The sequence below is a fragment of the Vombatus ursinus genome, unplaced genomic scaffold (genome assembly GCF_900497805.2).
Source record: "Vombatus ursinus unplaced genomic scaffold, bare-nosed wombat genome assembly UNPS02011572.1, whole genome shotgun sequence".
In the NCBI taxonomy this organism is placed as follows: Eukaryota; Metazoa; Chordata; class Mammalia; order Diprotodontia; family Vombatidae; genus Vombatus; species Vombatus ursinus.
Window position 1 is genome coordinate 2,222,595 of NW_020951350.1, and position 13,323 is coordinate 2,235,917.

Below are 13,323 nucleotides of genomic sequence, written 5' to 3' on the forward strand. Positions count from 1 at the left end.
GAGGATATTGTATACATGATCAAGAAATAGTTGATGTGGAGGTGGATTTTGCTGAACTTTGTTTTCTTTTTCATTTTAAATCATCACTGTCAGGAGAAGGAGTGATGTACTTAGAAATCAGTATGATGGCTAGGAAAACTGGAAAGCTGTCTGGCCAAAATTAGAAACAGACTAATATCTCAAACCATACGCCAAGATAAGCTCTAAATGGCTACATGACTTAGACATCCAGGATGACATCATAAACAAATTAGAGGAACAAGAAAGAAATTAATTTTTTCAAATTTATTGACAGGTAAAAAATTTATGACCAAAGAATAGAGAGGATCCCAGAAAATAAATGGACAATTTTGGCTACATAAAATCAATAAAAATTTTGCAAAAACAAAACTAATTCAGCTAAAATTAAAAGAGAAGTAGGTGACTAGAAAAAAAATTATTTGCCCAAAGTTTCTTTAATAAAGACCTCATTTCCTTTTTTTGGGGGGGGGGGAGGCAATTGGGATTAAATGATTTGCCCAGAATCACACAGATAGTAAAGATTATATTTCTGAGACCGAATTTGAACTCAGTACCTCCTGACTCCAGGGCCGGTGCTCTACCTACTGTGCCAGCTAGCTGCCTCTCATTTCCAACATATACAAGAAACTGATTCAAATTTATAAAAATCAAGGTCATTCCCCAATTGATAAGTGGTTGAGGGCTATATTTTACAGCTTATTACATGCTACTCACCTTCACAAACACTACAATCAAGTTAAACTGGCATACATGCTGTTCCTCGCATAGAACAATTCATTTCCCATATCTATGCCTTTTCATAGGTTGCCCCTCATATCTATAATGCAGTCCTTCCTCACCTTCACCTTTTTGAACATCATCCTTATTTTCCTTCAAAGTTCATGTTTTTCCATTCCCTATGTGAAACCTCTCCTGATTCCCCACCACTCACCTCAATTCAGGTACTAGTGCTTCCCTACCTCAGTGCTTTCCCTCCCCCCAAAATTTTTTTTTTATCCATTTTGACTACATTACACATGTTCCAGTTCTTTCCCTGCAAGAAAGTGTAAGTTCCTGGCAAGCAATACCTTTTAATTTTGCTTTTATCTTTGTGTCTCCAGTATTTAACACAGTGCCTGGCACATAATAGGTATTTAATAAATACCTATTGTTGACTAAGAAAAACTACAATTCCCTGAAGCTGCCAAGTAGGGGAAGAGCTTGGGCAACAAGTTCCAGCAGCCTGTGAGGGGAAGATATATCAAGAACTGCACCTGCAACCTGTACAAGAGCTGAGCAAAAATAAATCCAGGACTACTGAGCCAGGTCATTTTGGAGGGGGAGATAGAAACCGCATTATAAGTCCCTTCAAACAATATATCAACAAGCATTTATTAAGTGCCTACTATGTACCAGTTACTGCTAGGTCCTGGGAAAACAAACACACAAAAAGGAAACAATATCTGTTCTGAAAAAACTTACATTCTAATGGAGAGGACAACCAGTATATGCGAAATAAACATAAAATAACTAATGCAAATAAATACAAGGTTATCTGGGAGGGAAAATACTAGCAGTTAGGGAAATTAGGAAAGACTTCATGCAAAAGGTAGTGCTTAAGCTGCATCTTGATTAAGTAAAACAGTCTCTAATACAGTAAATAAATACTATTGAGAGGATCACCACTACTAGAAAAGGTTCCCCTAATGGAATATTCATAGAATCACTATGTGGTGGTAGCAAAAAAAATGGAAATAAATTAGGTGCTCATAAATTGGGGAATGGCTATTGTAGTTGTTTGTCCTTCATTCTTGAAGAGGACCATGACATCAGGAAGATGATGCTATGACTTGCAAGCGAATTGGATTTAAGTGAGGAAGGGCTGTGCAAAGTCACCAGTCTCACTTTCTCCTCAGGAGCCATCTGGATCCAATGACAAGATATAGATCAGGAAGACTGGAGGTGGCCCCTGGGGAATGGCTAAATGCAAAAAAAAAAAGAGAAGGATTCTATAAGATGGAAGTATAGAGGGAGTATATTCCAGGCATAGGAAAGAACCAATACTAAGGCATGTAGATGAGGGATGGAATGCCATAATGTACAATGAGTCTGGAAAGATAGGTCATAGGCAGTTTTTAAGGAACGTAAAACTGAAACAGGTATTTTATCTTAGAGACAATAAGGAGACAATGGGCTTTATTGAGCAGGAGAATGACAAGGTCAGATGTGTGATTAAGAAAAACCACTTTGGCAGCAGTATGGAGGCTAGACTAGAATGGGAAGAGATTTGAGGCAAGGAGACCAATTAGGAGGCCATTACAATAGTCTAGGCAAGAGGTGATTAGGACTTGAACTAAGCTGTGTGAGCAAAGAGAAGGGGATGGACATGAGAGATGTGGAGGGAGAAATGGTGAGATTTGACAACTGATTCAATATGTGAAGAGAGGAAAAGTGAGAAGCTGAAGATAACCATGAGGTTAAAAACCCAAGAGATGGAGGAATGGTGGTTATTTCTGCAGAACTAAGGGAGTTTAGAAGAGGGTGGTTGGGGGAGAGAAAGAGATAGAAGAGACAGAGGCAGAGAGACAGAGACAGAGACAGAGAGACACAGAGAGACAGACAGACATAGAGAGAAACAGAGAGAGAGAGAGAGAGAGAGAAAGAGAGAGAGAGAGAGAGAGTGAGTTCTGTTTTGTACGTGTTGAGTTTAAGATGTCCTCAGGACATCCCATTTGAAATGACCAATAAGCAATAATCCTGTAGTGATACAGGATTGACTCTTAGGGGAGACTCTGGGGCTGGCTATAAAAATTTGTGCTTCATCAACATGGTGATGATAATTAGACCATTGGAATTTGATAATGTTGTGATGAGAGTGGGTGTAAAAAGAGGGCCTACAACAGAGTCTTGGAGAACACTTGGTTAAAGGGCATGTTATGGATAATGACAAAATTGAGGAGTGATCAGAGAGGTAGGAGGAAAACCAAAATCAAGTAGCAGTACTATGACAACCCAGAGAGGAGAAGGTGATCAACAGAGGTGAATGCAACAGATAAGTTGAGAAGGATAAACACTGAAAAAAGATCATCAGATTTGGCAATTAAGAGATTGTTGAAGCATGGGAAAAGTGCTACAGGAATGAAGAAGGGCACATTTGTCTTGATTTTCAAAAAAAAAAAAAAGTGACCAGAATGGAGTCTGCAAACTATACAACAATCAGTTTGACTTTGATTCTTGGCAAAAATTTTGTAACATTATTAAAAGGATAGTATAAAAAGCAGAGAATTAGTGGAAGATTTTTTTTTTACAGAAAGGCAGGTTAAACAAAAGTGCTCTCAGTTCCAGGAATGTAGTGACTACTGCTTAAACCAGAAAAGTGCAATGTCCTTTTGTCCTTATGTATTATATAGCACCCAAGTACAGGTTGTGCAGGATCCAATTCCTGAGCCATTGACAAACAACTCATGTGATTCTCTGGGCTGCTATTGCAAGTATAGGCTCCCTGCCTCCCAATTCATTCTTTACTGTCTTATAAATAAAGTCATTTTTGCTACCACCTTGTGGTTCTTCTTGTCTTGGTATTCTCAAAATCCCTAATCTGTGTCCTCTAAAGTAAGTACTTAGTATCATGAACAGGATTGTGGGAACCCCTCCATAAAGACCAAGCTGTGCTTTGGAGTAATTCGAGGGGAGGAATCAGTGAAAGGAACCCAAATCCCCAAGTGACTACGGCCATGTATATGAACCTCCATATGTATTCTCAATCTGAAGCACCTTATAAAGTTTTCTTGGGGGGAATGTGAAGTAGAAAGGAGAAAACAAGAGATCACAAATATAGTCACAGAGATTTAAATGTATGACCAGTGAATAACACCTTTAAAAGATTACTGTTGTTGGCAGGAAAACCAGATGGGATTTGCAGGTAATAACAGACTAGAAGAGTTTGAATAGGCCCACTGACTGCTGCCTAATATAATCACCAATAACTGAGTCAATAGTTTGACTGCCTAGAAGACTGACATGAAGTCATTCATTTAGCTAATGCTTTCTCCTCTAGTCCTATAGCTCTAAGGGTCAAGGCCAGTTTACTTTTACTTGACTAGTTTATCAACATACCTTCAAGATCCACCATAATGCATGGCATAGTGGCCCAAGAGCCTGGAGGTTCTTCCCAAGTAAGATTATATGTCTTTGTTCCAATATATTTATGATGTATTGATTTCTGGGAAAGTCAAAGAAGACTGCCATTGGCTGTCTCATGGTTGCTAGTCCATAGGAGAGACCAACAGTGGACTGTAAATATTGAAAAAGTATAGGGGCTGATTCAAGAGGTATGATTTACGGGTATTCTTTGTCATGGACCAGAAAAGCACATTCCCAATAAAGTAGAGGCCCTAAAAGCAGCTACTAATAAGCAAGGAGCCAAATTTTTCATAGGCCTAATTCAGCTTTGGAGAGTAGAATGGGAAGAGTGAATTTAAAAGTACACAAAAATATTGAATAAAATATTAGCACTGAGGCTACAGTAACATATCAAAGAGATTCTACACTCTGATCAGGTTTGATTGATACTAGGGATGTAGGACTTTTAATATTAAAAATCCTCCAAATAAAATTAATTATGTTGGGGCAGCTAGGTGGCACAGTGGATAGAGCACTGGCCCTGGAATCAGGAGGACCTGAGCTCAAACCTGGTCTCAGACACTTGAACTAGCCATATGACCCTAGGCAAATCACTTAACCCCAATTGCCTAAATAAATAAATAAAATCAACTATGTTAACAAAAGCAATAAAAGTCATATGATATACAAATAGATAAAGCTTTTGATAAAATGCAACACTCATTTCCATCAAAAACATTAAAAAGCATAGAAACAATAGACTTTTCCTTAATATGATAAATAGTATCTACTTAAACTATTTGTGGTTGTTTAGTTTTTTAGTTGTGTCTGACTCTTCATGACCCCATTTGCGGTTTTCTTGGCAAAGATACTGGAGTGGTTTGCCATTTCCTTCTCCAGCTCATTTTCATTTGGAAACTGAGACAAATAGGGTTAAGTGACTTGTCCAGGGTCACACAGTTAGTACATATCTAAGGCTGGATTTAAACTCATGAATATGAGTCTTGTTGACTCCAGGCCCAGCACTTTATCCACTTTGTGGCCTATCTACCCACTTAAAACATTGGGCCAGCATTATATGCAATGGGAAAATGCTATAAGCCTTTCCAACAAAATCAAAGGTAAAGCAAGGGCTCCTATTATTATTAGTATTATGTAACAGAATTCTGGAAATCCCTGCTGTAAGGATAAGAATAAGAATAAGAAAAATAGCAAGAAGAATTAATGTAAGAAAAAGTTGAGGGAATAAACATAAAATGGTGGATCAGGAAGTCCTCAGGCAGGATGTGGTATTCAAGATGAGCCTTGAATGGAACTAGGGATTCTAAGTGAAGGGGGCAAGGAGGCCATACAGTCAAGGTTTAAGGGAGAACTCATTCAAAGGTAATATAATGAGAGTTGGAATGCTGTATGTGAAGAACAATGCAAAGGATAATCTGGCTGGTCTGTAGAGTGCATGAATATAGAACAATCTTGAAATGATTGAATTGAAAAAAATCTTAGGAAAAGTTAGTTGAAACCAGGTTAGAAAGAAGTTTAAATGGTAAATAAGGTATTTTCATTTCATCCAAGAAGGAGTAGGGAGTTTATTGGGCCGGGAGGTGGATGTGGTCAGATCTATGCTTTAGTAATATTATTTTGGCATCTGTGTGGAAGATGAATTGAAGAAAAGAGAGAGATGAGGCAGGAAGATCAATTAAGAGACTACCACAATAGTCCCAGCAAGAGGTAATGAAGGCTGTTTGAGTGAAAAGAATGGGGATGGATGCAAGAGATGTTGTGGAGTTAGAATCAACAAAACTTAACAACTGATTGGATACTAGAGATGAAGGAAAGTGATGACTCTCCAAGGTTGTGACCACTGGGTGACCGGAAAGACAGGCAAGTTTGGAATGAGGGTGAATTTTGGGGAAAGATAATGAATTCTGTTCTGGACATGGTAGATTTGAGATTACAACAAGAAATCCAGTTTAAAATGTGCAATAATCAGGTAAAATGTTGGAAACCTAGATGTTTCCTAAAAAGTTTCAGCTTCTAACTGAGAACCAATTAATCAACCAATTAATCAATAAGTATTTATTGAGCACCAAAGATGCTAACAACAAGCAAAAAGTCTGGAAATTGAGCTTGAAATCTGATCATATAATCTGAAAAATATACATATATAGTCCACAAGATGGCACTGGAAAATAAGATAGCCTGGGCTGTCAATTATTCCCTAAGCCAAAGAACTAGCTGAGCTTGACTAGACAACTTCCCGTCCTCCATTCACACAGATTGACTTTCTTTTCAAATCCATCAGCCAACGGTGCGTGGTAGTGAGGGATTGTGGTGCACAAGGAGGGGAAGGTAAGGAAGAAATGGGTAGAGGAATATTGAATCCCTGGGTTTTGCTTACTTGCAATCTGGCACTATTATTATCAGGTCTTAGTTGGGTTTGGTTTTGTTTTAAGTGAGAGGGTCTGGGTTCAAATACCATCTCTCATATTTACTACTTATGTGACCTTGGACAAGTCACTTAAACTCACTGATAGAATACCTGCTCCTGGGGAGTAGGATAATGATAATAGTAAGGCAGAAACATCTTTTCTGAAAGAGAAACTAAAGTAAAAGAATTAACAGATTAAGGCAAAGAAAACTCACTTGCTGTGTACCATCTATATAACTTATAAGGAAAACATCAATTAAATGAAGCTCAAAATGTCTAATAATGCAGAATAAAGTGTAAATTCCCAGCTCCTAATTTGCATTAAAACTATAAGCTAAGGGACAAGATTTACCTTGACTGAAATTTTTAACCCTCTAATTAATAACGTAAAGATTGGCACAGTCTACTCTAGGCATTCCTATTTTGAAGTAAATATAATTCAGTAACATTTTGATTAGAATACAAATAAATTTGAATGTACTGTTGAACAATCAAAATATTAAACTATTAAATAGAAGTGATACCTACTAGGTACCTACTACCTAGGTAGTTGAACAGAATATTTTATTTTGAAGAATTTTATGAGTTTAATATTCCAATTCTTTGTAGATCTAGTAATTTTACCTCTCCTTCCCACCAAAGTATTTGTTTTGGCTTATTCATCAAAATATGTTAATATCATCTTCAAAAATCATTCCAGTTAGGAACTACTTTAGATCTGCCTTAATCGTAATGTGCTTGTGTGCTATGGAATTAGTCACACATATTTCACCCTTTGACACTTTACATTTCCTCTTGGTTATTTTTTAAAATTCCAAATCAAGAGAATACAAAATCAAATTATTTGTATTGACCTGAAATTCATAAAGATGTGCCTATTCATTGATATATGTGTATTGGATAATTTAAAAGATGTTTATTCAAAAACCTGTGATACAAAAAACAAACATGTGTGTATATGTCATGGGTACACTTGAAACTATTGAATGTATATTAATTCTGTTAACTTTTTATGGTAGGTGTACTGCAGCTAGCCTGTATAACTTGAAAATTTGATACCATTTTATTACGTCTTATGCCTAATAACTTGGGGGCCATGGATGCCTTGTCTTTTTATATTTATAGTAAAAGTTTGGGAGTCTTTGAGTTTGGTTTGTGTGTAAGAAGTTGAACTTTCATTTTGCCAAAATAAAAATTGCCCACTAGAAAAAAAATTTTTTTGAAAAAAAGAATTAATAGATTAACTTAGGACAAGAAAATCAACTAGGTTTTGCCAGAGGTCATTTGCCTTTGGACAGCCTGTGAGCTAAAAATGGCTTTTATATTTTTAAATAAAGCACTATTTTATTTTAAGATGTAAAAACAACAACAACATTCTTAGCTGAGGAGAGAACGAAAACAAGTGGGTCAAATTTGGCCCTTAGGCCATAGTACAGGATCCCTGGTCTAAACAAAAGACAAGGGTTTGAACTAACGTAAGGACTACGTGATTAGGAAAAAAGAGGATGTAAACTCCATGTTACAGAGATAAACCTGACAATATTTGGCAACTGACTGGATAATAGATTCAGAGCATTCAGAGCTAGAAGGTCTTAAAGGTCATCTAGTCCGATTCTCTCCTTTTATATATAGAATCCGATCTGGTGTCACTTCCCCAATTCACACTCATATTGGTTAGGCAGGTCTCCAGAAGGTGGCTAACTACTCCCCTCATAGTTCTAGAGCAACCTTTTAGGTCTAAGGGTTTCTGGTACTGTCATTCATAAGCCCCCATCCATTGTGGTCCCCATTATCAACCAACCAATAGAACTTTATCAGCTTTTAGAAAGTTTATTTCCTAAGCAGATATTAAAGAAATATCTACACAAATCAGGAGTACCCTCTCTTCTTACATACACAAGGTACCTGGAGACATTGGGCTTAAAGTTGACAAAAGGTAAATTCACAGCTCATGATTACCGAAACCCCTTTTCTCCCTTTGTGGAGTCCTTATAAATTTACCTTACGTGGGAAATGTATGTCGCCAGTGTCTGAGAGATAATATTTATCCAGTTCTGGAACTACCTTTCCTCATTGTATCTGGTTTGTCCTCAATGTATCTTAGTGCTGGGCCTAGAATCGGAAAGACTCATCTTCCCAAATTCAAATCCATCCTCAGACAATTACTAGGTGTGTGGCCCTGGGCAAATCATTTAACCTTGTCTGTGTCAGTTTCTTCATCTGTAAAATGAGCTAGAGGAAGAAAAGACAAACCACTCCATTATCTTTGCCAAGAAAACCCCAAAAGGGGTCATGAAGAGTCAGACATCTCTGAAAAAATGATTAAACAAAACACTAGGTCACATAGATAATAAGTGTCTGATCCAGGATTTAAACCTAAGTCTAAGAGTGAGGAGTCAAAGATAACACCAAGGCTGCAAAACTGAGGGATCAGAAGGATGGTGGTACCCTCACTAGTGATAAGAAAGTTCTAAAAAGAGGTCTGTGGGGAATGAGGGGGAGAGAATTAGTTCCATTTTGACAAGTTGAGTTTGAGATGTCTATAGAACATACAGTTTGAAATGCCCAATAGGCAGTTGGTTATATGGAATCAGGTTGCTGGAACTCAGAAGAGAAACTAGTTAATCTTAACTAAAGTCCTCCTGGGAACAACTTCTACACTAGGTATAGAAATAAGACCAAAAAAAGAAATCAAAGGAATAAGCATTGGCAAAGAAGTTTAAATCTACAAATATAGATTATATGATGACATTTAGAAAACCTAGGAGAACCAACAAAAACATTAAACAAAATAAAATTTGAAAACTTCAGCAAAATAAGAGGATAAAAGATGAACCCACAAAAATTGTCAGCAATACTATATATAAAAAAATAATAAAATAAAAGTATAGTCAGTTCTGCTATGTAATGCTTGTTTTGAAAACATGAATTTGTTCCAATATGATTGAAATATTTTGAGTATATCCAATTTCAAGTTTGCTGATGCATGATTTCTTCTGAGAAGAATTTTGAGAATACAGAAAATTGCAACAATAACTCATAAGCTTCAGCCTATCTGATGCCCATTTCCCCAAGTAAACTTTAGGTCTTTGTTAAGGTAAAATGCCACATTTCTTGTACATCCTCTGGTACCAACGGAGCTATGAATGGAGGAGGGCTTATCTGAACCCTTCCAGACTTGAGGCCCCAAATTTAAGCCTGCCCAACTCATGCCATGGCCAGACTGGATCCTGTGGGCACTAGGCATAGGCTGAACAGCAGCCCAAGGATGCAGAAGATACCACTTTTTATTATACTATTAATGTATTCCTTAACCATTTAATACATGTAAAAACTGTGCTACCATTTTCTCCATCTATAAAATGAGCTGGAGTAGGAAATAGCAAACCACTCCAGTATCTTTGCCAAGAAAACCCCACATGGGGGCCATGAAGAATCAGACACAACTGAACAAAAACAAAAACAAAACCATTTTTACTAGATTTTTAGTTTGTTTATGTAGCAGTGACAAAGTTTTTGAGTGTTGTTTCCTTAACTCCATTTTCCCCAACAGCCCTGTGGTTTTTGTTGCCTAATTTTGCATATTGATGTGCTTTGGGGAAATACATGTCATGTTATAGCAGGGCTGACTATAATAGAAAGGTGAATACCATGTAAAATAATGATGAAACATAACAATTTTTTATCCAAATCAGTGATTTCATCAATGTAGAGCCTCCCTCCATCAATGTGGATCAGCAACTATTGTGTAAAAGTTACCAAGTTGTAGAAAGTTACAAGAGGCTCTCAGAAATTAAGTGACTGGTTTATGGTCACAGAGCTAGTACGTCAGAGTCATAACTCAAACCCAGACCCTAACGATTCCAAGGCCAGCATTCTATCCACTATGTCAAGTTGTTTCTTATTAAATATTTAACTAATATATATAGGACATGTAACTGTAGTAAATACGCAAAAGAGTTAGTAACCAGCCTTTCTTCTTGTCCTGTTCCACCTCTATGAGGGGGAAAGGAGGGAGATAATATGTGCATACACAGGAAAGAACTTGCTGATGATATATACATAGCAGAGAGAAGGAACATAATATAGGTAGGAGAAAGAACCATGAGAAAGATAGTACAGAGGTGTCTGTGGCATCATGGTACCTTTTGTAAGCAAAAAATTAGTAGAGTCAATGGCTTCTAAGTTTGCTGCAAGAAATACCTAAGTCAAACCAAAAGCTATCGGCCTGTAACTGGAAGATGGAAGCAGTGGCAAAAAAAAACCTGGCAGAACATGTAAGAGTGTATTGCTAGATCACAGAGAGAAAACAGGGTAGAAAATAGGTCACACTGAACTATGCCCGGGATCCACAGTAACAGTTCCCTCAAGCTGCTGTGACTTTTCCGATTGGTGCCCTGAGCCTTTCTGAAGACTGAGACCAAACCATTCGAGGCAAAAAAGGGTAGGAAATGACACTCTCCAGGATTCGGGCTGTAACTGTTCTCTTCCTGAACAGACTAGCGTATAAGTCCCTTATTCTATTTCCTTGGCATGCCTTATAATAAATTGGATCTATGTTCAAAAACCTTGACAGGTTTGGTTGTTCTCAAAATGAGAGAGAAAATGAGTTAGCTTTTTTTTGTGAGGCAATTGGGGTTAAGTGACTTGCCCAGAGTCACACAGCTACTGAGTATTACATGTCTGAGGTCATATTTGAACTTAGGTCCTCCTGACTCCAGGGCTGTTGTTCTATCCACTGCGCCAACAAGCTGCGCTGATAAGTTAGCTTCTGGTGTTTTTAGAGAGACTCTCTGAGTTTGGGCAGATGTGAGCGATAGCCAACAACTTAAAGAATGAGAGGGGAAAGAGTAGGTGAATTTGGCATCTTCTGATAACCTCAGTTTTGAGATACAGGACTGCACAGTCACTGAGCTCCCAAAGGAGCTGGTTACAAGACTTTCAGAAGTTCTGGAGGGCGAGGAAGTGGACTGGGGGTGGGGAGAGGAGGGCAGAACATAGGCATTTCTTCAGCTTTGTAGAAGTATATTATGACACCATTAGTCCCTCTTTTCAAAAATGAAGTCTTCATACCTGAGTTGGAGTGGCCAAGATAGAATTCTGCTGCCACCTTGTGGTAATTCAGTTAGAGGCTGCGCAGACACAGCACCAGGTAACCCAGAAGGAGAAGGGTGCAAAAAGAATGTCCCTCCCCATAAAAGATCTGTTTCCCTCTACCCCACCACCATATGTGCAATATGCTCAGCCCCAGGGTACCTTCCCCAAGCAAAGGCACTGCTCATTTACAGAGTTAGAGAACTTGGACTGAAGGTCCAATTTTCATTCATTCAATCAACCAACAAGCATTTATTTTTTTTTGTTTTGTTTTTAGGCAATTGGGGTTAAGTGACTTGCCCAGGGTCACACAGCTAGTAAGTGACAAGTGTTTGGTCTGAGGCCGGATTTGAACTCAGGTCCTCCTGATTTCAGGGCCTGTGCTCTATCCACTGCTCCAGCTAGCTGCCCCCCAACAAGCATTTAATAATCATCTACTATGTGTCAGGCATTGTGCTAAGTGCTGAGGATACAAATCAAAAGTGAAGCAATACCTGTCATCAATGAGCTTACATTCTAACCACAGAGATAAAACTAGTAACATATAAGTATATACATAATATATAAAAGATAAACAAGAAGTAGTTTTGGGAAGGAGTATACCAGCAGCTAGGTGTATCAAGAAAGGTTTCAAGTAGAAGATGATGCTTGAGGAATCTTGCAGGAAACCAAGTTATTAATTTATTCATTCATTTCATTCATTCAACAATCATTTATTAAGGATCTAATATTTATCTAGATTGAACACTTCTTCCCTGCCCCTACTCTACCATCACTTAATTTCTTTTAGACCTGTACTCTAAGTTCATTCCCCAACTTAAATTTAGGAAGTTCCTAACTGTCAACAAGGAACTTACATAATACCTGAGTATACTCACCACACGCTAAACAAGACAGGGCAAAGGACAGATCTCTGGATCACTCCAGTAGAAACTTCCTTCAAAGCTGACATTGAGCTATTGATGTAGGCTTTCAGTCATCCAACCAGATCTAAATCCACCTAGCTGGCCCACCATCTAGCCCACATCTCTCCGTCACATTCATAGGAAGAGCATGAATGAATTTATGACAGCAGAAGCTTTGTTAAATGTTCTGAAATCTAAGCCAAGTAGGTCTGCAAAATTCCCCTGATTTGTCAGTCTAATTAGCTCGTCAATAAAGGAGGAAATGCAGTTAGGCTAGTATGACTGGCTTCTGGCTTCTGCATCTTAGTGTTCACCTTTTCCCTTTCTAAATGTTCAACAATCCTCCTTTTGAGAATACTTTCTGGAATTTTTCCAAGAATCAAAGTCAAGCTGGCTGGTCTATGGTCTATAGTTTGCCAACTCTACTCATTTAACTTTTTTTTTTAATCACCACACCAGATTCCTCTCTCTACCACCGTGGTGCTTCACCAATTCTTCATGATCTCTCAAAGATCACTGACAGTGGCCCGGCAATCCCACTCACCAGTTCTTTCAGTACCCTCTGATGGATTTCATCCAAGCTTGATGACTCAGACCCATTGAGGGCGCCTAAGTGCTCTTACTATTTCTTTAATGATCACTGGCTTTCCTTATTTTCTTAATTGTACAGGAAAGCCAAGAGTTGGATTTCAACTGTTGATTAACCATTTTGTTCTATCATTACAACTCTAAAACTTGCATGTAGCTCCTTACTCATATTTCTCAATACAAGTG